Here is a 22,927-nt window from a genome sequence, read left to right as displayed (position 1 = left end):
ACAAAAAAATAAAACAAATTAGCCGGGCATGGTGGTACATGCCTGCAGTCCCAGCTACTTGGGAGGGAGAGGTGGGAGGATAACTTGAGCCCAGGAGTTTGAGGTTGTAATGAGATGTGATCACATCACTGCACTCCAGCCTGGGCAACAAAGCAAGATGCCATTTCTAAAACAGAAAACAAAAAACAAATCCAACTATCTATTTCACTCTAAAAGTAGCATCATCACATTCATGCTTTCCTTTTCTTGAATCCCTGCAAACTCTTAGGTGCTATGGGAAAAAATTAATCCTCAGTTAAGGACTGGTTAAAAAAATATATCAGTGATGGTAACTGTTGGAGAATATGAGTATTTGACTCCTCGGAATCTGGATTGTGACCATCTTGACAAACAACATCAGAGAAATGGGAGGGAGTGAAGCTCAGAATTCTTGTATCACCTTGAAGGGAGCATACCCCGAATCCTAAATTGAAAGTGATCATAGACGGGCTAGTATGCTACAGACACCAGGTGGCATGGAAACCCCAGGAAGCAGCAGCAGGAAGTGGGTGAGAGAAAGGTCTCACAGAAGAGGGCTAGGATAGTCTGGCTGTTATAATACAAGGGACCAAGGAAAGCGTCAGATGCACCGATCAGTCAGGGAATTCAGGAAGCATGAGAGTCGCAGCCCACTTTCTCTGGTTGCCAATATTCTTCTGTCTACCCTGTCTCCAGTCTAATCTGTAAGAATTCAGGGTTCCCCTACTTTTCATAGAGGTCTTCAGCAGGAATCATGCGACCTATTAAACCAAAAAGCTCCTCTAGAACATCCTTCATCCTAAACAAGGCATGGGAATGACCTTCTCAAATACTAGGCTGACGCACTGTTTTGCCTCAGTTTCCTCTTGCTGAGGTAGTGGACTACACACCATTTTTACGGTCCCTGCCAATCCTAATCAATTGTCCATGCTTCTGTGAACAAGGGATGGCAGCACCATGTCTTCATGGAGGCTCTGCTTTCACAGCTTAAAGACTTCATGGGTGGAAAATGCAGTGCTTGTTCTATGCTTCGTTTGTTTTTGAGACCAAGTCTTGCTCTGTCGCTCAGGCTGGAGTGCAGTGGCGTGATGTCTGCTCACTGTAACCTCTGCCTCCTGGGCTCAAGCGATCCTCCCACCTCAGCCTCCCAAGTAGCTGGGACTACAGGTACATGCCACCACGTCTGGCTAATTTTTGTATTTTTCGTAGAGACAGGGTTTTGCCATATTGCCCAGGCTGGTCTCGAACTCTTGGGCCCAAGCAATCATCCTGCCTCGGCCTCCCAAAGTGCTGGGATTACAGGGGTGAGCCACCACACTCGGCCTTTCTTTCATCCATAAAATCATTACAATTCCTGCTGCCTATCACAGAGGGAGGGTATGAAAATGAGCTCAGGTGCTATCGAACACCTTAAAACCCTCCTGAGAAATGTGACATAAGTGCTAAACCTTAATATCCAACAGCTGCCACTCACCGCCAATTTCTAATTCAAAAGTTCCACCACCATTACCTCCCTGAAACCACAAGATTTTGTCTTTGCTTTGGTTGCATAACACTTTAACCTAAATTGAGGTAATTTATGTTTATAGTAAAAAATTAGAAAATATGGGAAAAATAAAAAATACTAGAAAAATCGCTTACAGTCTGACAACTTTGGTATAATTAGCAGATTAGTACACTTCCTCACAGTCTTTTTATCTGTATGTCTTAATGGATTTAAGTCAAGATCAGGTTCAACATACAATTTTATGTCTTTAACATTGTATCATGAACAGTTGCCATTAAAAACTGCTCATAGACTGGGTGTGGCAGTTCATGCCTATAACCCAAACACTCTGAGAGGCTGAGGCGGGTGGATCATCTGAGGTCAGGAGTTCGAGACCAGCCTGTCCAACATGGTGAAATCCCGTCTCTACTAAAAATACAAAAATTAGCTGGGTGTGGTGGCAGGCTCCTGTAATCCCAGCTACTCGGGAGGCTGAGGCAGGAGAATTGCTTGAACCCAGGAGGCAGAGGTTGCAGTGAGCCGAGATTGTGCCACTGCACTCCAGCCTGGGTGACAAGAGCGAGACTCTGTCTCAAAAAAGAAAGAAAAAAAACCACTCATACATGCAATTTGTAATGGCTATATAAAACTCTTTTGGTGTGCTCTGATCTCCTTAACCAGTACTGTTGCTGGACATTTTGGGTGTTTCCAAAGTTTTCCTAGTAGGAGTAATCCTGAGAAGAATTTCTTTAGCTTTTTTAGTGTTTCTAATTATTTCCTTAGGCTATACTTTGATGTGCAACTAGGTTGTACTAAAATAGTCTCCAGCAAATACTCAATTCTGCAAAAAAGGTAAAGAGAATCCAGTCATCGTAGTCAATATTACTAATGGCCCAATTCAAGTAGCAGAGCTTTTTCAGGGAGGGCCTATGAATAGCAAAGCGACAGCTTTTGGTAGAAAAACTACAAAGAAACAGTAACCCTTAAGGTTACTCTTAAACTAGGGTTAAGATACTGTTCTATGCTGCCTCTTAACCAGAGAGCTATTTAATCAAGACCAGCATTTTTTGAAAAAGTATCATATTTCTATTCAAGGGGAATAATCTGGCCACCCACACCTTCCTTGTAATTTGACAGGCTCTCTAAAAGCACAGATTGCCTACAGACACTGGCTGACAGACAAAAAGAGCTTTGAAAGTCTAACCTTTCTGCGTCCTCCATCTGAAAGCAGAGCTCTGGGAAGCTCAGCTCTCTCCTCAACAGTTGCCAAGGATACCCTGAGTCGCCACAGAATTCAGACCCAATTAGTCCAAGTGCCCCCATTTAGTTGGTTAAACATTGTGTTTGGTTAAAATGTGGCTTGGTTGGTTAAAAATGTTGGTTAAACATTTTGTCTTTTTATTTTGACAGATTAATTCATATTTTTCAAACATAAAACAGACAAAAGACATAAAACGATAGAGGTTTCATTCTGTGTATGCGTTCAGCTACAGCTAACTACTTATCACCCAAGAATCTATCTTTAAAAGAGACCATCCCATCAATAGGCATCACAATAGTGATACTGACAACAACAATCATTAGGGCAGCAAACCATTTGTTGCACTAGACACGCCATGAAAACTGCGGAGAGATCGATCAATCATACAATTTTGGATGCGCAGCCAGAATTAAAGCAAGTGAAACTGTAATGATCTCACCTAAAAACTTGGGCTTATTAACAGGTGGCCACATGGGCCAGGCAGTCTGCCGGGGGCTTTATATACATTTTCATCAAGTCTCACAGCTGCCCTGCTAGGGAGGCATCGTTAGTCTCATTTTACAGAGGAGGGAACTGAGGTTCACAGAGGTTAAGAGACAGATTGCGGCCGGGCGCAGTGGCTCATGCCTGTAATCCCAGCACTTTGGGAGGCTGAGGTGGGTGGATCACCTGAGGTCAGGAGTTCTAGACCAGCCTGGCCAACATGGTAAAACCCCGTTTCTACTAAAAATACAAAAATTAGCCAGGCATGGTGGCAGGTGCCTGTAATCCCAGCTACTCGGGGGGCCGAGGCAGGGGAACCGCTTGAACCTGGGAGTCGGAGGTTGCAGTGAGCCAAGATCATACCATCGCACTCCAGCTTGGGGGACAAGAGTGAGATTTCATCTCAAAAAAAAAAGAGACAGATTGCACACTGGGCAGAGCTGGGGTTTGAACACAGGACCAAGACCTGGGTTCTTCCACTGCCTTCTCTACTTCCTCAACAAAATTGGTAGGCTGATAAAAATTCTTGCCCAATAGCTGGAAGACAGCATGGATTGTGAAGAGATCTAAAGGGAAACAAATAAATGGTCTGGGAACAGGGTATATGGGCGGAAGAAGTGAATAGCCAGCCTCTCAGCCCTTCAGCTGATTCCTCCTAAATCAAGGGTCACAGCCCTGCTACCACTGATGGCAGAAGACAAGTGCTTGTGGCATTTATACTCAAGGATGGCTCTTTAGAGCCCCTCTTCAACTCTTAAAAACGAAAAAACAGAACCATTATTCTGTCTCCAAGGAAGAGGCCAATTTTACCTTTTCCCTAGAGGAATTTCCTAACCCTTCTCCACACAGAAAAAGCCCCAGAGCCTTTTAAACATTGGAATCATCCTTGGGCAAATCCTGCAAGAGGAGGTTAAAAACAAACAAACAAAGCATTTTCACTAGAAAACGTCAGAAGTGAGCCTTTTTTGAAGGTAAGAAGTAGAAGTGATGGGGAATCAGTGAAGGAACCAGGGCCATGACAGGTGGTGAAGACAAGTAGGAGAGACAGTCACACTTCTACTTATGAAAAGTGACTCCAAAGAAAGCCACTTTATGCTGTGGGCCTGGTGGGTGATACTGAGATAGCACCATTTAAACCAGCGAGAGCCACCTACGGCTTGCAGACTAGGTTTTTTTTTGGGGGGTTTTTTTTTCTCCAACATGTACAGATTTATTTAGTGCTGTTAACTCTTCTTTTGGGCTTCTAAGCACTGAAGAATGGATCCCAGGAAAACTGGACCGGAAATCAGGAGTCTGCCAGCTACAGCTGGGGCTTATCCTCACCTTTACATACAAAAGAAGGAAGGGCTATGGACTAGCTGAAGTCTCTTCCAAGTTTAACTCAATGTAATTTTTACTTTATTTTGGCAAATATGTATTGAAGACACACACCGTGTCAGGCATGATCTTGGCTTGAAGATGTAAAGATTTAGTCCCTGCCCTTGAGAACTCAGTTCAGTAGGGGAGAAGTGTGTGTCAGGAAATACCCCAAGTCATCGATGTGATGAGTGCAACAAGACTGTTTGAGGGGAGAAGTGGGGCTGGGGAGGCCCCTGAACTGGGGGCTTAGGAAGGCTCATGAAATAAATGATGAATAAATGATGTCTAAGCTGGGTTACTAAGGGTCAGGAGGCATTCACGGGGGAGCGGGGGTGTCTGGTAAAGGGCTCCTTGCTGCTTTCTAACCTGGAGAAATCCAGAGATGAGTTTCTGTAAGCTCTCTAGGTGCAAAGGAGCCAGGCCTTTGGCTGGCTCATGGAGGAATGTGGTGCCCAGCCTAGGAACAGAATCCAAGGTTACTCTACTCTGAGTGTCCCTAAACTCACTAGGCCAAGGGTATCCTCTAGGGCAGGGCTGTCCCAACATCCTTCCTCACAGCCTTAGGGTTCAGAGGTACGAGGTGGGGTGGACGCAGGAGGGGAGGGCTAAGTGAGCAGGCCTTCAGTCCCAGCCTTCCGCCTTTCCAGGTATCATCTACAGAAGAGGATGTCGTTGCTGGAACATTTTTGGAAATCAGTGCTCTCGAGCCTGAAGTGATTATCAATTCACAATGATCTCCTCACAGAGACTTGAGTATGAAAAGCATCACGAAAAAGCTTCTCTCCAGTTTTCTCCTCTTGTTTCTGATGGCAGCTTCTTAGTTTCCTTGGCTGATTCCCAACTCGCCCTCTTCTAAGAGACCATTAAATGCTGGGATTCCTCAGGGCTCTGGCCTGCATGTGAGCTTCTTCTCAGGCTACCCTCTCCCACAGGGGTATCTTATGGAGTTCCAGATTTACAGTTCACCTGTTTGGCAAGGATGCCCACCTCTCCAGCTCCTCTAGGTCCCAGATCCACCCACACCAATGCCCTCCATGACATCACCCCTTGATGCCTCAAACTAAATACAGCCAAGACTTGAGCTCATAACTGCCCCATCTGCAGCCCCATTTCTACTCTCTCTCCACCACTGCGACGCTCCTCAAATAATCCTACCATAATCCAGTTGCTCAACCCAAATCTTTAGGAATCACTCTTAACTACTCCCTCTTCCTCACTCCCAACATCCAATTAACCACCAGCTCTTAGTCATTCTATCCTCTAATGCTCTCTCAGATCTGCCTGCCTCTCACCATCCCCACTGTCAGCACTCTGGTTCAGGCCACTTTCACATGGACAACTATAAAAATCTCCATGATCCCTAACCTCCCATCTGGACTCCCCCTAATCTGTTCTCCACACAGCTGCTGGGATATTTCAAGAACACAAATCTGATCCTAAGAGTCCCCTCCTGAAAACCTTTTAATGGCTTCCCATTCCTTTATAGCCCCAAATCCTTCAAGTGGCTTAAAGGGCTACAAATGACTGGGCAGCTCTCCAGCCCCAACACATGAAATCCTCCAGCATGTGGGACTTTGCCCAGTTCCTACCACAATACCTGCGCCCCGCTTCCCTGCCTCCCTTCCCTATGCAGGCCCCTGTGCTACTCCTGCTGGCAGGGACTCTGCTCCGCACCCCCGCCCTGTGCCCAGCCATCTCTTACTTGACCTTCACTTCTCAGCTTACACTACATTCCTGGGGAAGTCTGCTGTGCCCGTATAGGTCAGGCCTCCAGTGCTCGTGATTTATGCTCTGCGGCACTGTGCAGTCTCTTATTTATCTACAATCCTTTGTTTGTTGTCTTTCAAAGAGTCGTGTTCTTCACTGCTCTCTAACCCGTGCTCAGCATGGTGCCTAGCACACGATAGGTGCTCAATTTGTATTCTTTAAAGTATTTATTTAAGCTACTTCTATAGCTCTTCCTGGCACCGGTAAGCAAACGCTGCCCTCAGATCCCCACCTCTCTCCCTTCCCATTCTCCTTTTTCCCTGAGTCCGTGGTCTGGTTCCTGTTACCGGGGCCTCGTGTCCTACTTGCAGGCCTGATTCCAACATAACCTTCACACACTGTGTGATGATGAAACCTAGAAAGCAACTTCATTTTCTACTGAGTAATGCCTACGATGTCAGAATACACCCACTATTGTTACTTCTGTAGAAATTATAATCCAAACTCTAGGAATCTGTGTCTAGAGTCCAGCATCCAGATTGGCACCAAAAAGGGAAGAAACATTATTTAAAATATTTATCTGGTTTCCATTGTCACTGTTGCTTTTTCAGAGAGATAAACATATATACTATGGGGATGTTTTGGTTAAATAGTTTGGCTTAGTCGGGATTTATGGCAATTATCTCAAAAGCTCAGTTGCTCAGGAGGCGGGGACAGGTGGGCAGAGAAATCCCTCAGAAGTGTAAGATGTACAAGCATCAAGCACAGGAAAAAGAAAAACCTTGCTTTCCAAAGTCCAAAAGCTTTCCTCTGGCTGCAGTGCAGCCTCTTGCTGGCGCAGACAACATGACAGAGAGCCAAGCATGAATGACAGAGTCTGATTTGTTCAGCAAAGCCAGTTTCGAAGCAATTAAAAAGAGAATGTCATCTCCTGTAGAAGCTGCAAACAAAAGGCCAGGGATGCGTTTTCCTTTTTTAATTGATCTGGGCTGTCAACTACTTCATTAGCAACCTGATTAGGTTCTAATCAGCCCTCTAATTAAGTGCTTTCAAATCAGAACCTGAGAAGGGTGTGAACTTAGAAGGGGGGATAAGGCAGGTTGGACAGGACCACTTGCAAGAAATTCCAATGGGTTTCTTAACCTAAGGCAGGATTCAAAGTTTATTCTTGTAAGTAGATTTCCATACAGTCAGGGGAGTCCTGTGAACATTTTGTTTCGGAAACAAATGGTTCAACTCCTTACTTAGAAAGTCTAGGCAGTAAAGCACAAAGAACTACTTGCTTAAGAAGAACATGGAAAAATAATTGGAAAATATTTCACAAACAGGAACAAAGGGAGAAAGCAAAATTAATGCTTTTGGCTGACAGTCTGTCTTCTAGAATGACTTTCTTTGGCCTTAGGAAACCCCTGGACTCTAGGTAACCAAGAAATGTCGTGGAAAGACCTCTCAAATCTAAAATTCAGAGAAACCCAGCACCACTCCTTACAGCACCACAAAGAGGCAAGTGCAGATCCTAACTCACACTTCGCTTCAAAGGTGCTTCACTTTTGAGATGTCGATTCTGAGGTGGTGGTGGTTGTTTGACAGCCATATATTATTAATACTTTCAGCCGCCAATACTAGAAGCTCCGATCATGTTCTGATGAACCACACGAGTCTAATATACAAGTAAGCTTGGGAATTTTATTCTTCAAAACCACAGGTACCAAATTTCAAATGCTAAGTTTTTTTTTTAATCAAGTGCAGAAGAAAGGAAACACCTTCATTTATTTTCTAAACTCTCTTCCTCAAAATAATGTATCCTTCTTTTTCTGTCTTTGCAGTCATCAAAAAAGGGCATTTTATTAGTCCATTCTCTGACTGCCATAAATAAATACCTGAGACTGGGTAATGTATAAAGAAAAGAGGTTCAATTGGCTCACGATTCTTCAGGCTGTACAGGAAGCACGGCAGCATCTGCTTGACTTCTGGGGAGGCCTCAGGAAACTTAAAATCATGGCGGAAGGTGAAAGGAAAGCAGGCATGTCACATGGTCAGAACAGGAAGAAGAGAGAGAAGGGGGAGGTAATACATACTTTTAAACAATCAGATCTCATGAGAACTCACTATCACAACAGCACCAAGGGGAGATGGTGTTAAGCCATGAGAACTGGGCCCTTCCCCCAACAATGATCCAATGGCCTCCCACCAGGTCCCACCTCCAACATTGGAGGTTACAGTTCAACAGGAGATTTGGGTGGGGATACTGATCCAAACCATATCAGGCATTAAAAAAAAATCGTTTGATGTGGCTCTTCATGTAAGCAAGAATTGTTCACGCAGATGTGATGAAAGGATACCACAAGCTGGCCAACACAAGGCCTAATCTTAGCACCCAAATATTATAACTCAGACCCCATCTCTGGAATTTTCTAAGTTCACAAGGTAGATTGAAAGTAAGTGCAATCCATTTGACCACAATGGGCTGAACCATAGATAATATGAAAATCAACAGAACTGAAGCTCTCTGAAAGTTTTCTGAATTGGGAAAGTGTGTGGCTGGTATGTGTGTGGTAGTGGGGGACGGTTGTGAATTAAGGGATGGGGAGGTATGAATTTACCATAAAACTTCCATTAGTTTGTGTTATAAGCAAATCCAGGTTACTCTGGAACATCTTGTTTAGTTATGACCTTGTAGCATCGTCCCTCCATGTCTCAAGGGTGATGGCGGAAACTGAAGCTGATTACAGATAAAGTTCTGGCATCCTATGACCACTAGCTCCTCAGCGAGGTGGGATGTTAAGAACACAGGCTTTGGAATCAGACCATCCTGAGTGTGGCATAGGATGGGTTTTTATCTGTTCTGAGCTCCTATTTCCTTATCTGTAAAATGGGCATAATATTCTATCCTTACAGAGGTTTTATGAATATTAAAGGGAAGACATTTTAAGGTGCTGATCCCATAGTAATGACTATGACAGGTCAGGCTCCTTCTCCTCCTTCTCTCCTCACCTTTTCCTGCCCTATCTTTTCCTCTCGCAGACCTCTCTCCTCCTCTTCTCCTTCTCTTAGGACCACATTTTAAAACTTTAACCTGTAAAGCCAGAAACTATTTTTTCACTGATTTAGTTTGTAGATCAATTGAATACAAAACACAGGGCATCAGTAGACGTTCTTGTATATCATTTTCACAGGTTTTAGACTTTCCTAAAAGTCTTGTAATGGATCTGTAAACAAATAGATTTAGGGTGTTTATGAAAACAGTCTAAAAATGAAGCCCTGAGCATAATGGCTCCCTGTCCTCGTCATACCAGGACTTGTCCAGAGTCTCTTTACCCTGTTTCTTGTTCACAAAACTTCAAAGAGCAGTTACCCACCTCTCTGCCTCCTCTTGCCTTCTCTGCATTATCAGCCTTGACAATAGCACCAACTATAAGACAAGCAGGTGCCCTTACTCAAGGACATAAGTTACAAACAAAACGGTTAACACAGTTCAAAAGCTTTGACATGCTGACTTCAGGAGCAGCCCAAATGGGAAATGCTCTGGTTATTCATGCAAATGACAGGTCTGCCCACCCTCCTTAAAAACTGCTTCGCTTATGGCATGGTGGGGTAGCTCACACCTGTAATCCCAGCACTTTGGGAGGCCGAGGTGGGCAGATCATTTGAAGTCAGGAGTTCGAGATCAGCCTGGCCAACAAGATGAAACCCTGTCTCTACCAAAAAATACAAAAATTAGCCAGGCATGATGGCAGGCACTTGTAATCCCAGCTATTCCAGAGGCCAAGGCACGAGAATCGCTTGAACCCAGGAGGCGGAGATTGCAGTGAGCCGAGATCATGCCACTGCACTCCAGCTTGGGTGACAGAGCGAGACCCTGTCTCAAAACAAAACAAAACAAAACAAACAAAGAAACAAAAAAGCTACATCACTTTTAAAAATATACAAATAAACCCAGTCCACTGCAAGGGCTCTCAACTGGACTTGAGAGCTTGCAGGCCACTGACTTGCTGTGTGGAGACTAGAAAGGCAGAACATGAAGGATAAAGGCAGAGGGAGCCGGAGAGCAACTGAAATTCAAGAAAAATATATTTAGAGGGCAGGGGGAGGAGGAAGAGCCAGAAAGCCAACAGAGGACGAATGTTGAGAAAAGTAGGTGAATGAGGAGGGTGTGATTTCAAGGAATCCAAGGAAACAGGGGATACAGAGAAGTGGTGTTCAGCAGGGTCTGCTACTACTGATACCTAACATTACCACCTGTTTCTGTGCGCCAGGCTCTAGTTAAGTGCATGACCTAAGTTATCTCTGTCGCCATAGCTGGTAAGAGAGATATTATTCTTATGCTCATATTACAAATAACGAAGCTGAGATTCTGAGAAGATGAGCTAATCTGCAAGATCACACCACTGTAAGTAGTGGAGTCTAAGATTCTAATCTGAGCGACATGGTTCTAGAACAATTCTCTACCATCTCCTGTTAGCAGGATGCAGACTTCAGCACCCAAAACTGAGACACCGGGATATGGAGATGTCCACCAGGGCTGGACTCCCTGAGACACAGATCCTGAGACGGAGATTTGTATACAGGAAAGTTCACTGGGCAAGTGCGCTCCAGATCACACTTGTGGGAGTGCGACGGCCACAGGAGTGGGCAGAAGGAGAAACAAAGCTGTGATGCAGTCACAACTAAAGCCTCAGCCGATCCCACTGAAAGCCTGGAGCTGGGGTGGCCCTGCAGAGTTGTGCAGCTCTGAGGCAAGGGGATCTGCCAAGGGGAGAGAGCTGCCAGCTCCCAATTCTCCCAGCCAGGAGGGGTGCATGCCTCAGTCTAGGGGAGGTAGGGAGTGGAACCTGCAGAGCTCCCCACAGAATTGACTACGGTGTTCCACATCTATAAGGAAGGGGTCATTTACTGGCACAGCGTTTGACAGGGGCTTAGTCAAGTGCCTGGGTTTGCCTCCCAGCTCAGTCATTTCCTGGATGGAGAATTTTAGTAATTTGCTTAACTTCTCTGCATCTCCATGCCTTCATCTAAAATAAAGATAATGCCCATTTGATGGAATTGTTGAAGAAAATCTTATATATAAAATCCATGCTACTAAGTAAAATCTTCCTCCCCAGTTTTGTAGAAAACAATACTCCACAGAGAAGGAACAGGGTGAAGGATGGCAAAGCTAAAAGGGAGCTGCTAGATATCCAGAAGGGGACAGGTTCATAATGGGCCATTTAGGGAGACACCAGGTTTTGCCTGGACAACTTCAACCTTCTGAAGTGTGTGTCATGAAAACCAACTACTTTTTCTCTGTTGGGTGCTTCCCGTACTGTCAGGCAGAACAGGGTTGGAGGAATAGGGAGATGGGATGAAATGGGGTGGGGGGGTATGACTGTGGCAATTCCTATAGTCGCTCTATCTTGACATTCCAAAACACGCAAAAGCTGATGTGACAAACCCGGTCAGAAAGAGACAGAAAATGCCAAACAGGAAGAGCGGTGGCCTTGGCAATGTCAGATGCCATGATGCTCCCTCTTGCCGGAATGGCACCAGGCAGAAAGCCAAAGGTTTCTTAACAAAACAAAACAGAACCGAACAGCTCAGCAGGCTATGGACCACGATCTGTTGGAGAAGGTGAGCAACTACAAATGGCCAAGGCACTCCTAATATGTGTGACATATTATTATTCTCGCCACCTAGCCCAAATGTGTACTGATCTCACCCATGTCCTCCAGAAGATGATATCAGTTTGGGGGACTGTGGGACCGGGTGGAAAGGGAAGATTTAAGGTAGCATATGCCACAGTGAGGAGGGGGAGGGGAAAGAGCACACTGCCATTTAATGAGCAGCCTGCATGTTGCTGGGTACTCAGCATTAGCTAATTTCATCTTCCAAACAACTCTATAAGTGGGTATTGGCATTATCCCATTTCTCAGATTAGAAAACTCAGGTGCAGGCCAGGCTCAGTGGCTCATGCCTGTAATCCCAGCACTTTGGGAGGCTGAGGCAAGTGGATCACCTGAGGTCAGGAGTTTGAGATCAGCCTGACCAACAAGGAGAAACCTAGTCTCTACTAAAAATGAAAAAAAAAAAAAAAATAGCCAGGCATGGTGGCACACACCTGTAGTCCCACCTACTCAGGAGGCTGACGCAGGAGAATCACTTGAACCCGGGAGGCAGAGGTTGCAGTGAGCTGAGATCCCGCCACTATACTCCAGCCTGAGCAACACAGTGAGACTCTGTCTCAAAAAAAAAAAAAAAAGAAAAAGAAAAAGAAAAGACAACTGAGGTGCAAAAAGGTAAGTATTTTCCAAGTTTACTGTGCTAAGTAATTTAATGGAATAATTGGGATAAGAACTTCTCATCCCAATTATTAAGAGAGCACATCATGGCATCTGACATCACCAAGGCCACCGCTCTTCCTGTGTGGCATTTTCTGTCTCTTTCTGACTGGGTTTTTCACATCAGCTTTTCCGTGTTTTGGAATGTCAAGATAGAGTGACTATAGGAATTGCCACAGTCATCCACCCCACCCCATTTCATCCCATCTCCCTATTCCCCCATCCCTGTTCTGCCTGACAGTACGGGAGGCTTGCCCTCTTCCCACCACTCCAGGGTCTGTAAACGGCCTGTGTCTATAGCAGCCAGCACTCTCCTCCAGCCAATGACCTCTGCAGGCCTGGGACAACCTCAGATTCTTAGACCCCCCACTCCCCACAGCAGGCCCAGCCAGTGGCACTTCAGGCAGGAAGGTGGCTGCACGCACTACCATGCCTAATGTCAAAACTGCAGCAGGCTCTTAACTGACTACTGCAAAGATCCCCTCCTGCCCCACTCTAAGCACCTGGACCACAGATACCTCCCCAAGGGTGTCAGGGTTTCTCAGGCTGCCGAGGACCTCAGCAACTCAATTAGCTCAACGACCATGAACTTATAATGGAAAGCTCAGGCAAACACACCAGTGCTCTCAGGCAGGCTCCATCATCAAGCCTACTGAAGTCTGACACATTTCTCCTGTGTTTCCTCGAGAAAGACCTCAATTCTGACTGTATCTTTGACAACTTATGTCTAAACTTGTGTACACTGTGTGACCACATTGAGCTTCAGTCCCACGTGGAAAATGGGTAGGACTATTAACTTCCAAAAGACAAACTCACAGCCCAGTTCCATCACTTACTAGTTGTACAACAACTCCCTGCAGGCTGGTTGCATGGCAGAGTTTCCTTTAGCAAGAAATGGGGGCCCATTTATTTAGGTGGTAGACAGACAGAGCATTAAGTAACATGGAATAGCAAGTGAGAACGTTGTTCTTTCCCCAGTTCTCTCTCAGTGGTTCAAGTTAAGGCAAGAAGAATGCCTGTTTGGTTCTAGTGCACTGTTTATTTGTTTACTTATTGATACGGAGTCCCACTCTGTCACCCAGGCTAGAGTGCAGTGGTGCGATCTTGGCTCGCTGCAACCTCTGCCTCCTGGATTCAAGAATTTCTCTGGCCTTGGCCTCCCAAATAGCTGGGATTACAGGTGCCTGCTACCATGCTCGGCTAATTTTGGTATTTTTGGTAGAGACAGGGTTTCACCATGTTGGCCAGGCTGGTCTTGAACTCTTGACCTCAAATGATCCACACATCTTGGCCTCCCAAAGTGCTGGGATTACAGGCATGAGCCACAGTGCCTGGCCTGGTTCTAGCGCACTTTAAAAGCTAATGCTTGCTAATCTTCCTTAAAGAGATCTGGCCTCAGGTCCAGAGTATTATCTAGTTGGAACTTGACAACACTGCTTTGTTTTAATTGTATTTCTTTTCCTGGTCATCTCCTATTTGTGGTAGTTGATGCGGGCTTTCTATTTACAGTAGTAATAACAACTTGTCTTTTAAAAAAATACATTTGTTTAAATAGTGTGAGTCCATTTTAAAGAAAATTATTGAGTAAAATAATGGTTTAGGTGGCACACAGAAATGGCAAAACTTGTGAAGATAGAACACAAATGGCCGAATTTTTGTGAACACTGTTAAAAAAGACTAGATACTGCATGCCAAATGCCTCATGTACACCGACCATAGAGTGGGTACTCAATAGATATTAGCTCTTGTATTGTAATTTTTTAAATTATTAGCCTTGGAATTTAATGGCACAGCTCACTGCCGAAGTACCCAAGAGCTCCCATTTCCATTTCATGGTGCTCTGGCACTAACATGGCATCTTTTCTAGTAAAAGAAGAGTGTGGCCAGGCATGGTGGCTCACACCTATAATCCCAGCACTTTGGGAGGCCAAGGCAGGCGGATCATTTGAGATCAGGAGTTCGAGACCAGCATGGCCAACATGGTGAAACCCCGCCTCTACTAAAAATACAAAAATTAGCCAGGCGTGATGGAGAGCTCCTATAATCACAGCTATTCGGGAGACTGAGGCAGGAGAATTGCTTGAATCCAGGAGGCGGAGGTTGCAGTGAGCCGAGACCGCACCACTGCACTCCAGCCTGGGTGACAGAGCAAGACTCCGTCTCAAAAGAAAAAAAAAAGGGTGGAAGAAAAGGAAATCAATTTCAAAAGACGAACTCACAGCCCAGTTCCATCACTTACTAGTTGTACAAACTTGGGTAAGTCAAGTAACCTGGCCAAGTTCAAACTCTCCATAATAGCCACCTTTATTAAACACTTACTACACGCCAAGTCACCTTGTTAAGGAACTTACATCAACCATCCTGTTTAAATCTCATAACAACCCTATAGAGGGTGCATTATTATCTTCATTGTACAGATTAGGAACTAAAACTCAGTGAAGTCACTTGAGGGACTGCATGTCACACCGCTGGGGAATGGCAGCATCAGTATTCAAACCCAGTTCTTTCTGACTCCATACCTACCTCCCAGAGGTTGATATGAGGATTAAAAGTTAGTAGAGAGGATGCACCTTCTGCATAATAAGCATTTGATAAATGGTTCTGCCTTAATACACTTAGAATATTACTGGCAGAGGCAATGAACGAATGTTAGTTTCTCAAACTGAGTTCAAAAGATGCATGGAGGAAAGAAGAAGGAACCAGCTGCTGTTTAGGAAGAGTTAAGTCAGTGAACATCCGGCTCTCAGCATCTGCAGCAGGACTAGAGCTTGCATTCCCCTGGCAATTTGCCTTGCAGCGAGATAGCTAATGAGGTTGAGCAGAGTGGGTGTACACAGCACACCTGCTGCTGCCAACCACGTTGCACTTTAAATGCTCAAGACCGACAAAGAGAGCATTGTGGGGAAGAATTACCCACTTCCAGCCCAGCACAGGGACCGACTTGCAAATTACAGGCTGCAGCACAGGCTGCACAGTGCTGAGAAGCCAGAAGAGGTTGAGAGGCACTGATGAGGCTGGCAGAAAGCTGCAGTTAGAGCCATGAGTCCCCAAAGAGCAACAACAAAACAAACACGGTGCGACTAGGGAGAGTTAGGAATGGCGCAAATCACTCTCTGTCTACATGTGACAAGAGCACCCTCAGAAGTAGAGAACTGCCCTGATTTAAATGAAAAATAAGGTTCAGACTGCTGGTCCCACACTTCAGGTGCTTATACTGTACAATCAGTTACATCATTATTATGAGATTACATGCTTAAGTTTCTTTTTTAAGTCATCATAAAAAGAATGCCTTAAAATTTCCATATATTGGTAATAATTTTTCAGTTTTCTCGAAAATTAAGCTGTGAAAGGGAGAAAGAACAGGGTTCATTGAAGAAAGTACCCAGATCGTGTGGACAAGACATTGAAGGATTGCTGACAGAATGCGCGGTGTTCCTCTCTACTTTGCTAGGGAGAAAAGATAATCGTATCTACAGGGAAATGGGAGAAGAGAGAGAACTGGGTGACTGGAGGCTCTGTGTTGGAGAGACAAAAAAAAAAAAAAAAAAAAAAAAAGACAGTTCCATAGAAGCATTCATGGAATGATTCCATTAATTTTGAAGAGCATGAGCTGATAGATGTTGATTGTACTGGCTTGTGTGTGTATTATGCAAATGATCCCAAAGGGGACAGATAATGCTTCAGGGTCACCACCTGTCATATGCCAGTACCTTGCATTTCAGAAAGGGTTAAGAATGGCTGACTTAGTCCTTAGAGTACCTGAGTGGGAGTCAATAGGCTTGAACACCATTCTTTCAGATCTGACTCATTGTGGGCAACATTAATTTCCTACTTATAGAAACCACTCTCCAACACGATAGATCCTATTTATTCAATTTACCACCTACAATATCTGTCAGATGTTACTGAGGTCCAGAGGCTCTGCAAATACTAGGCTTCCCCCACTGACTTGGAAAAGCTATGCTTTTTCAATTATGCTCTTAAAATGGCAGCATTCAGTGTTTCTCTCAATTAATAGTCGACAGGTCATGAATTGTTAAAAAGACTTAAAAGTGCTGAAGGGGGAAGAACACTGTATCAAAGTAGGTCAGTCCACCCAATGACAATCTTACCACAGGACAGTCCCATACCAGCCAATCCCCTCTCTCAGCCAAGGCCACAACAATTCATCAGCCTGGTTCAAAAGCATGTATTCAATGCCTTCTTAGCTCTATGGGGTTTTCAGAATCTCAATGACCCAGCCAGCCCTCAAGAGATTACACCAGAAGACAGAAAATGATTTCGAAGTTGTATTTCCTTCACATATAAGACTATGTAGTGGGAGAAAGGTAAATAAACATTATACAAATTCCTTTCTTTACCTTCAATTTCCTCCAGCTCCTCCAGCTGAAATTGTAAGAGTAAGGACTATAGTTTTTCTTGTCTAGCCAACACTTACTTTAAAATTCAACACAGCTATATTGCACTTTGTACCAAGGTACCTCTTGATGCTATTACAGAATCAGAGGGTTTTTTTTTTTCTTTCTTTTTTTGACAAGTCCACATTTTTTAAAGGATGCAAGATAAATTGAGGACAATATTTACACATCTGCCAAGGGTCATCTGTCTCTTTAACAAGATGGTTACAGTATTCTACTATTTTTCCCTTTCTTTTCATCCCTTATTGTTGTTGTGATGTTATTTGTGCAATAAACAAAAACCACGAGAAAAGCCTCAAAAGCAGCTGGTCTTTTCTTAACCCATTTTTTAAGTAATAAATTTAAAAAGAGCTAAATCACCATAAGCCAGACAGACAGAAAATCCTGCCAAGGTGGCGGCCTTCCTCTCCCCAGCACACTGCTACGATAGATAGTAGGATGTAAGGATGAGGGTCTTCTTACCACATGGCAAAATGGGACTGGACAATGAGATCGGTGGCCAGCCTCCTGCACACCTCAAACACATCCCAGTTCTGTCTTCCAGAGAGACAATCAGTAGACTGATGGGAACTTTGGTGAGCAGAGCACTGGAAGAGGGGCTCTGGCTGTTGTAAAGAACTGAATGAGAGTACAACCGTCCCAGGCCACTGCAGAAGCATAAGAATGACAGACAATTCTCAGCAGTGGTCTCTCTCTGCTCCAGTCTATTTTTTACATGACCACGCTGACCTTCCTTCTTGTAACAGACATTTGTTGGTTTGGGACCCGGCCTTCAAGTACTGTTTGCAACCACAAGCCTGTCTTCACTTAGAAATTCACTCCTCCCCTGCTTTCATTCAATGTGGTTTGGTTGGGGCCGACCCCTCTCTAAGTTAGGAAAGGGGGACTATAATTTAAACGAGGCTTAAGGCACTTGGCACAATGCATTCTTCCAGTAACAAATACTGATCCTGAGGTGTGCATATATACCAAGCCAGGCGGTCCCAGCCATCTAGACTTAATTCAAGGATAGTTATTGGAATCACTGGGAAAGCTAATGACATATTTTGCCCTAGACCTCAGTCTTGGAAGACGTGGGCCTGGAGCTCATGCACCATCCCATCACCATGAGAGGAAAGCCTGCCTGAGAAAGGAGCCTACACATAGGATGCAAAGCAGAGAGACACAGGAAGAAGCCAGTTCTATCACTTGCGCTGCTGGATCAAGCCATGCCTAAAGATGTATCTATGCCTGGGCTTTCCAGTTAAGCCTATTTGGATGGCTTTCTCTCGTGGGTAACACCGAGTCCTAATAGAGATATTTCCAGTGCCACTGATTTCCAGATATTACCGTTTATGCTCAAAAACTATCAATGGTTTCCTACTGCCTATAGGATAAAGTTGACATTCCTTAGCCTGGCACCGAGACCATCCATAAAATGGCCTCAACTGACTTCTCCACCTTTATTTTGAATTGCTACCTTAAATGTAACCCTTCTTCTGTCAAGCTGTACGCTCTGTCTCCTGAATATTCACCTTTGAAAACAAGTTTAGTTTTTCTAAGAAATATTGTCTCACCCACCGCAGGCCCCAGTGATCTCGTCTCTGAATTTCCACACCCACTGTCTTGAGCTTTTCTCTGACACTCGTCATAAGCTACCTAACTGCTCTCATTCTTTAACCGTTATTTAATGGGCATTAGAGGTACCGAGGAGACGTGATATCTGCCTCAAGAAACTTGCAGACTAATAGGCAAATCAATGACCAAATATTTATGCAAAGAGTATTATATAATTAAGATAAGCTGTAAGAAAAATAAAAGGCCAAGTTTTCATCAGAAGCCATAGTAGGTATAAACTAAAAATAAGATCATAAGCCCCTCAGCCAACTGAACGGACCCCCTTCTTGGCCACTTGGACCCCACAGAAACCTTAAAAACTGCACTCCCAGCCATGGCCCAGTGGAAGGTCAGACATGCTTCATTATACCTCCTTCCTGTCGCAGTTTAAACACAACAAGGCACCAGCACTAATATGAAAATAGAGATCATATGACTGACAGAATGGACCATTTGCAGCAATAAGATACTAAACTATAAACAGTACCGAAGGCCACACCAGGCAAGGGTTAAGTCACATATCCTATACTTAAAGGATAAACTCTGTTCTAGCTACCACAAGATTTTTTTTTTCCTCCATAAGCTAAACAAGCGCAGGCCTGGAGATAAGCAGTACTGAAACAATGACAGCTCATCCACTGCTAGATGCTGACCTACTGACCCCCTGTTCCACAAGTCGTAACTACAGCTTTGATTGGACAGGAAACTGATTTCAGTAACTTTCTGCTTAAGAAAACCACTGACCATGCACTGGCTCTGGCCGGTTTACAGAGGCTATGCACTTGAGTGCCTTTGCATCCTGAAAAGACCTTTTGACATACAGGGCCTAACTGTAATATATTTAAATGTTAAGTCTTCACCCTAAAGTGAACATGGGTTGTATGTAACATGCGTTTATTCAGTATGCAGATGTTAGGACCACCTTCGTGAATATCCATAGTTCCTCCTGTAACCTGTTGAATATGTATACTTGGCCAACCCACTAAACTTATGCTCCTGTCTTACCCCTTTCTCCCTCAAAGTGCCTGCCTTTTGGGCTCTGTCAGAGGCTATGCTTCCCAGCCTGTCAGGATGCCCACTGTACACGCTGTAACCCTTTATAGGAAATAAAATCTCCTTTTGAAATTTATAAAGTGCGTAATTTTAAAGTTAACATAAGGAAACTTAATCTAAAGTATAGGGGGCAGGAAGGCCTCCCTGAAAAAGTAATCATCAATGCACAAAGAAACGGCCAGTGTGGACCAGGTGTGGTGGTTCACGCCTGTAATCTCAGCACTTTGGGAGACCGAGGCGGGCGGATTACGAGGTCAGGAGATCGAGACCATCCTGGCCAACAAGGTGAAAACCCGCTCCACTAAAAATACAAAAAAATTAGCTGGGAATGGTGGCGGGCGCCTGCAGTCCCAGCTACTCGGGAAGCTGAGGTGGGAGAATGGCGTGAACCCAGGAGGCGGAGCTTGCAGTGAGCGGAGATCATACCGCTGCACTCCAGCCTGGGCGACACAGCGAGACTCCGTCTCAAAACAAAAACAAAAATCCTGATTACTTTGCCAAGAGAGAACAGTGGAAGAAACTGCGGAGGGAAAGCTGGGAATGAGAGGTTAAGCAGCTGCAGGAGGAAACGCCACCTGGTGGTCCTTTAACTGAAGCTTTGCCCCCTGCCCAAAAGGAAGGTGATTTGCCCCCACTGTGGTGGCATATTGTGACCAGACCCCGGGAGAGCCCTCTCACATAGGGAGAGAGAGAGACCCCTCATCTTTCATACTTGCAAGTGAAATACGTTACACAACATGCACTTGCCCTAATAAAAAATCAATGAAATGAAAAAAAGAAAAGAAAAAGAAAAGAAACAGCCAGTGTGGCTGGAAGGGGAGTGATGGCAGCTGGGGACAGAGAAGCCAGTAGAGGCAAAGTATATTGACTGTCAGAGGGCTTGGGAATAACTGAACTTTAATCCTATCAGCAAAGGCACTGGGGGATTTTCAGCAGGAAAGTGGCCTGATCTTTTTGTACCTAAAAAGATCACTCTTGTTGCCATGTGGAAAATGGATTACAGGAGAGTTGAGACAGAGAGCTGTTATTGTTGTAAATAAAAATTTTTTTAAAAAGTTCTAACCCCCAACCAATTGAATGGACCCCTCCTCCCAGCAGAGAGCATTCCTAAGTTAACCTGAAAAACTAGGTCAGGCCATTATGGGAAGTAGGGGGTCAGACATGCCTCATTATACCATCCTCCCTTTGGAATTCGGGCCGAGGCTGACTGGCATTTAACATTAAAACAAACCTTAAGCCTGATTAAAAAAAAAAAAAAAAAAGCCAGGCGCAGTGGCTTAAATCCTAGTGCTTTGAGAGGCTGAGGCAGGTGGATCACTTGATGTCAGGAGTTCGAGACTAGCCTGGACAACATGGTGAAACCCCACCTCTACTAAAAATATAAAAAGTAGCCAGGCATGGTGGTGCACGCCTATAGTCCCAGCTACTCAGGAGGCTGAAGCAGGAGAATCCCTTGAACCTGGGAGTCGGAGGTTGCAGTGAGCTGAGATCGTGCCAGTGCTCTCCAGCCTGGGTGATGGAGCGAGACTCAGTCTCAAAAAAAAAAAAGACTGACAAAACAGATTCTTCATAGCAATAAGATACCAACATGACAGACAGGGGGCCCTAAAAGAAATCAAAGTATTTTACCCAAAACTGTATTTCTTTGACCTTTTTTTTTTTTTTTTTTTTGAGACGGAATCTCGCTCTGTTGCCCAGGCTGGAGTGTACTGGCTCAATCTTGGCTCATTACGACCTCTGCCGCCTGGGTTCAAGAGATTCTCCTGCCTCAGCCTCCTGAGTAGCTGGGATTACAGGCACCGACCACAACCACGCCCGGCTAATTTTTGCATTTTTAGTAGAGACTGGGTATCACCATGTTGGCCAGGCTGGTCTTGAACTCCTGACTTCAGGTGATCCACCCACCTCAGCCTCCCAAAGTGCTGGGATTACAGGCGTGAGCAAGTGTGCCCCATCTTCTTTGACATATTTTGAAACGGCACTTGCAAAGTTTGTCTCTACAACCCATAGATTTCCCCTTCCCTTTCCAGATCTTTTTCCTGATCCATGAGGAAATTAACTAAGAGTCTGGCACCTTTTTAAGTCTGATAAGAAGCATTTACAATCCATTCTCTCTGACGCCTGCTACCCAGAGGCTTCACCTGCATAATAAAAACCTTTGTCTGTCTTAACCCCAAACACTCCATTTATTGGTTCCAGGTCTTTAGATAAACTCTTTTCAGCCAACTTCCAATCAGGAAATCTTTGAATCCACCTATGACCTGGAAGCTCCCCACCCCACCCTGCTCAAGACATCCTGCCTTTCCAGATTGAACCAATGTACATCTTACATGTACTGACTAACATCTCATATCTCCCTAAAATGTATAAAACCAAGCTGTAGCCTGACCACCTGTTCTCAGGACCTCCCAAGGCTGTGTCCCAGGCATGTCCTTAACCTTGGCAAAGCAAAATTCTAAATTGATTGAGACCTGTCTCAGGTACTTATTGGTTTATGCAGTGGTACAGGAAACAGATGATGGTAGCTTAAACTTTGGTGATATGAGTGGAGATGGAGAGAATTGGGTGATTTCAGTTATATTTTGAAGGCACAAACTATATGACTTAGTGATTTACTGGATAAACAGGCAGGGGAGATACGAGAGATATGAGATCACAGGATGATGCCTGGGTCCCTGGTTTCAACCACTCCATGAAGATGGGCAACACTGGAGGTACAGCAGGCTTGGAGAGATTTGTTTCAGATAAGTTTAATGTTGAATAGTTGTAGAATAGGTGCATTTATTAAAGACAGTTGTAGATATGGGTTTGAAGTTTAAAAGTCTAGACTCTAAGTATGAATTTGTAAGTCTCTGGCATGTAGAGGGTATTTGAAGCCACAGGGGTGGATGAGTTTACTCAAGAGTGTAGAGCTAAAAGATGGCCTGAGAGAACTCCACACCTGAGAGAACTCCAATTTTCAGAAGGTTTACTTGCTGGGATAGAGGCAACATGGATAAGAGGAAGATATTCCTAGCTTTCCAGATGGACTGAAACTTCCTGAGAAGAGTAACCCTGTCTCATCTCTTATTTCTTTGAAAAGACAGTACTTGGAACTTAACAGATCTTAAGAAACATCTGTGAACTACACTGAATAGTGGACAGAGCATCAGGCTGAGAATCAGAAGTGTATTCTAAAATTTTATGATTAAGAGAAAAAACTTTAGTCCACATTCATAATTTAACTGGATGT

This window comes from Piliocolobus tephrosceles, chromosome 1 (assembly GCF_002776525.5).
Source record: "Piliocolobus tephrosceles isolate RC106 chromosome 1, ASM277652v3, whole genome shotgun sequence".
Classification (NCBI taxonomy): Eukaryota; Metazoa; Chordata; class Mammalia; order Primates; family Cercopithecidae; genus Piliocolobus; species Piliocolobus tephrosceles.
Note: the sequence above shows the minus strand (reverse complement) of the source record.